This window comes from Tupaia chinensis, unplaced genomic scaffold (genome assembly GCF_000334495.1).
Source record: "Tupaia chinensis unplaced genomic scaffold, TupChi_1.0 Scaffold147312_1, whole genome shotgun sequence".
Taxonomy (NCBI): domain Eukaryota; kingdom Metazoa; phylum Chordata; class Mammalia; order Scandentia; family Tupaiidae; genus Tupaia; species Tupaia belangeri.
Window position 1 is genome coordinate 2514552 of NW_006207163.1, and position 5538 is coordinate 2520089.

A 5538-nucleotide genomic window follows, 5' to 3' on the forward strand; every position below is an offset into this window, starting at 1 on the left:
GCACACATATATATATATATATATATATATATATATATAAAATATATATATATGTATATATATATAGAGAGAGATACAAAAATGTATTATACATGGATTAACATAATGTCTAATAAATGTATTATACATGGATTAACATAATGGTTAATCCATGGTTAACCATAAATAGTTCTGGCAGGGAACTACAAAATGAACTGAAGAATCTTACAGTGCCTGAGAGTAAAGAAGGACTTAACAACAACGAAAGAAAGATCAAAGCAGGGACCAGCAGTTAGCATAATGGCTATGTCTCTGGATTCCCATGTAGTTGACTGTGGTTCAAGTCCCGGACCTGGTGGCTTAAACTCATGCCAGGCGCATGTGCATCCTGCCCAAGATCCCAAGAGGAGAATGGAAGAGAAGGGATTGTGGCATGGCCGCCCCCCTGGGGGATGGTTTCTCTCTCTCTCTCTCTCTCTCTCTCTCTCTGTTTTTCTGGTGAGTGCATCAAAAACCCCTCCTAAAAAAAAAAAAAAAAAACATCAGCACATGTAAAAGGACACAGGAGCTATCCTAAAAGAACTCTCAATAGCAAAAATTGAAACTCTTTGAGAAATACAAAAAATGATAGTATTTGATTATAACTAGATAATAAAAGAAATATACAAGTCCCTGTGGGCATAAATAAATAACCGACTAAATAAATAAATGGGAGAGAGAGAAATCTTTTCAGAAGTATTTCATATAAATACAGAGACAATAAGGGAAATAAAAAGTTGTCATTTAAACACCACAGTAATTACTACTACTAGCAACATCCTCTAATGAATGCTAAAATCAGGTGGAACTTTATGGAACAACATGGTATTTGCCTCATTACCCTGAGTCCTGTCTTATCACTCTCCCTTTCATAGTATAGGGACCATCCGGCCTCAGGGCCTTGGCAGTGATCTACTCTCTCCTGTTACCTCTGTGGCTGTCTTGCAGCTCCTTCCTGTAACTTTCTTACTGAGGCTTTCCCTGACCTTCACTGGCAGCTCCTTCTACCCAGCCATTCCTTATCTCCCTACCCTTCTTTGCCTTTTAAGTTAGCACATCATTTCTAAGAAACTCTGTTTTTAATTTTTTCTTTTTTTTTAAAGAATTATTTTCTTTAACTTTATTTGTTTACTGATTTTAATTTGACCAGAGAGGGACACAATGAGAGAGAGAGAGAGAAAGTGAGAATGCAAGCTGCCAGTTCCAGGACCCAGACCACGGTCGGTCAGTAGGCCATGGGGAGTCTGGTAGCCTTATCCCCCCCACACCACCTGCCAGCTTCAATGATTTCTTTTCAAAATAATCTCCGGGGATGGCAGGGGAGCAGATAATTCTGTCTGTTTTAACTGTATATACCAAGCACCTAGAGCAGTGCCTAGCATCAATAAATACAACATACTTGTCAAATGCATGAATGAATTCTACAAATACTAAATTTCCACTGTGTTCCAGACACTGAAAACAAAATGGACATTAACCTTATGTTTGTGAAGAATACAGAGTAATGAGGAAACAGGCACTTACAGGAGTATCTGTAACATAGTAATTCCTGTAACCAATGCTAGGCAGACACTGAACAGAACCACCGAAGCCAATGTCAGCAGAGAGTCAGAAAAGTCCCCCTGAAATAAGTGACGTTTAAGTTAGATCTCAAAGGATGGGGAGGGAGACAAAGGGAAAAATTTTTTGGTTGGGAAGCAAAAGTATGAAGTAAGAAAACTGGAAGATCAAAAAGAGGATATAATGCATCTAAGAATGCAAGAACATGAATTGGGATCTTGAGAAAATTATTCTACAGGATACTGACATGTATATATTTACTTAATAATCAAACTACAGTTTCTTCGTGGCTGCCCTTTTTTAAATTTAAAGGTTTATCTATCTTTGCCACTTAAACGTCTAATATAAAATGCTTTCACCATGACATGATTATTTCCATGCACTCAAATTTAATTTGATGTAACTTATATCACATAAGACTGGCTTTCAAATTTGTATTACAGTAATAGTTAAACTATAAGCCTCTTAAAAGTAGTGGGACCAGCAGTTAGCGTAATGGCTATGTTGTTGGACTCCCATGTAGTCGACCACAGTTTGCATCCCAGACCCGGTGGCTTAAAACTCACACCGGGTGCGTGTACATGCGTGACCAAGATCCTGAGAGGAGAATGGAGGAGAAGGGGTTGCGGCATGGCCATACCCCCTGGGGGATGATTCCTCCCTTTCTGTCTCTCTGTCTGGCGAGCACACATGCTCTATAGCAAAAAAAAAAAAAAGTAGGGGCTATATCTAACAATGTATTCCTGTATCTTCTATGATACTTAGCAGACTGCTTGGTGCAAAAGTAGATAGATATTCATATGTGATGCATGGCTACATTGCTCAGACATAACATTTAATTTATATTAATTCAAAAGATATTGATTGCCTACTTCCTATACACCATTCGTTGTGTATATATTCATTAGAAAGCCCATTAGAAATCCACAGAAGAGCAAGAAAATATACATTTCATGACACTGAACTTGTAAAACCTATCAGAATATTTAATGAACTGCATTATACTGATGATTTCAGTCCCCGGGTGCCAATATCCAGGAAGTAATTTTAGATGGCACATAGATAGGAAGCTAATATCATTAATGTCATAAATGAAAGATATTCTTTTTTCTACTTTTTTTTCTTTCTACAGTTTTATTTTCACGTGGTCCTTCTCCATGATCTTCTGGCCTCCAGGCCTCTGCTGTCTCTCTTCTCCTAAAGCTCTGCAGTGAGGTGTCTGAGCCAGCAATAATCCCCAGACTCTCTCTGTGTTTCAAAATCCCCTCTCTTCCTTTCCCCTCAACAATGAAAACTTGAGACCAATATTTTGGAAAAAAGTATTTCTGGAAAGCTGTCAACCCCTTCCTGGACACTAGTGAGACTTGATTTTCGTTCCATTCTTGGACATTACTGGTTCATTAAAAAAAAAAAAAAAATGGGGGTTTTGTTTTTGTTTTTGTTTTTATTTTCTCCTGGAGACAGAAGCAGTGGTAGCAAAGACAATAGAAGAAAGAATTTAAAATTTTTAAAAGGTGCCAAAGGAGAAAAAGAGAGAATTCAATATGTTCAACACTTGGCTTTCTCTTTCTTTGAATGTCATGTGCGTGCTTGTGATTAATTGCACATTTACTTTTTTAGATTACTTCACAGTAAAAAAAGGCTTTCCCAGAAAAAAGCCCTTGATAGTTTGCTTTCTGTTTTTGCTATGTCAGTCTCCTATCACATTAGCTATACAATTTCTATTTACCTCTCATTGCTTGTGTTGTTGAAAGACAGAAACATCAGAATACAATAGCTTGATTCACATTGCAATAACCTGGAAAATGCCCTAGAATCCACTGAGGCTTCCTGTGGCCATACCACGAAGGAAACGTCAAGATATCTGGTAGACTCCACAGTACAATCACCATTTCATCACTGCAAACACAGTGAGTTTACCTTTCTTACCATCCTAGGTAAGAAGACCTCCTAGTTAGGTTATTGAATGAGAGTCTATTTAACACATCTTGGGGCAAGTTTTCTAGTCAATGCCAGTCAGTCTTCTGTGAGCAATAAGGGCATCTTTAATGCTTATATTCAAAGTTCAAAAAAGTGATTAAAGACTTGGGGGCAGTAGGTTTCTCTGAAACTTGTACCCAAACATCCATGGAAATCAACATGGCCAGCACTTCAAAACATATGTTAAAAGTGAAAGGTTAGTTGAGGGTCAAGATGGGGGTGACGATTTACCTCATGTCCTTTCAGAACAGTTCACAGGCAAAAGTACCTTGTTTTCAAGGTTACCTAATTTTCTCCCTCTATCAGTGAAATCAGAAGTAATAATCCAGAGGAGATCTCTTCCTCCTTTAGGCAGGAAGCTTCCACACTATGCCACTCATGTATTCCTTGCAATTGATTAAGATTGCCTTAGATGTGGGGAAGCTGTTTCTGATCCTCTTATCACAGTGTAAAGAAAAACATGCTTGACTGGTTAATAAAAATGGAAGATGGAGTTACAAAGAGAAAAGTTCACTTGAAAACAAACAAAGACTAAAGTCCTTTGGTCACACCCATGGAAGTTAGACAAGCATATTTTAGAAATTGGGAGTTGAAAGGTCCTTGGCAAATTTTTTTAAATCTACCAATAATTATAAATATAAATACAAAAAAGTCACTTCATATTAGCTGTCTGAATTCAAATACATAAAACAAACAAAAAATGTTTTCCAGATTTAAGGCCGATGATCTATGCAGGCAATTGCCAAAGGCATCTGTAAAAGCAATTTTTGCATATGTACAAGGAACACTAAATGGATTCACTATATTTCATAAGTTATTAATATGTATGATTTTAACTTTGCCTTTCATAAATCACCATTCATTTTTTTCTTTTTCCATTTATATCTAATTCATTTTGGATTCTGCACAAGTAGTCATTTCTATAATGTTTTGCTATAATAATTACAGACAGTTCTAGAATATTAGCCCTCTAATAGCTCTGAGGAGTCAGTTATTAGTCTCTCATTTTACAAATGAAAATTCCAAGAAACAAAGAAATGAGGATTAAGGCAGAGTCAGAATTGAGTTCCCAACAATCCCCTTTCCACAGCAGACCATACTTGCTATTTTGGTTAAAATTGGGTTGTGGAGTCAGGCTGCCAGAGTTTGAATCCTTGTTCTACCACTGACCAGCTTTGAGACCTTGGATAAATTAGTCTCTCTAAACCTCAGTTTCCACATTATGAACTGAGAAGAATAATAGCATGTATTTCACCTACTATTGGTTATTTCAGAGAATGCTTTTTAAAGTGATAAGAGAACAGCACTTGGCTATGTCGCTGGATTCCCATGTAATTGACCACAGTTTGAGTCCAGACCCAGTGACTTAAACTCACGCCAGGCGCATGTGTGTGCGTGCCCAAGATCCTGGGAAGAGAATGGAGAAAGGATTGTAGAGTGGCAATCACCCCAGGGGGTGATTTCTCAGTTTCTGTCTCTGTGTCCCTCTCTTTCTGGCAAGTGCATGTGCTCTATAGCAAAAACCTCTAAAAAAAAAAAAAAAAAAAAACACGTGATTGTTAAATTGCTTAGCAGGATAATGAGTTGCTATATAAACATCTGTAACATATCAACCTCTCTATTAATAATCTCACTTTCATTTGGGTTGCCAGAACTGGAACCACCATTTTCTTCTGGAAAAGTTTGCTTGAAACCAAAGGACCATCAAGACAAAAATCTTAGTTTGCATATTCCAAAGTCTATCGGTAGTACTGTCTGATAGCACTTAATGTCAGTTTTTATTAATCTCAACCTACATTATCTAGTTGTTCAATAAGATAGATGCTGCAGAAAGAACCATGAGGTCTTTAATAAGATAGTACTTACGAGAAAAAAATTATAGAAGATTAAAAACTGACTATAGGATATACTAAAATATAACATAAACTAATTATTATGGCATTGAGAAAATTTCTAAAGATTGAATTATTTTGATTTTCA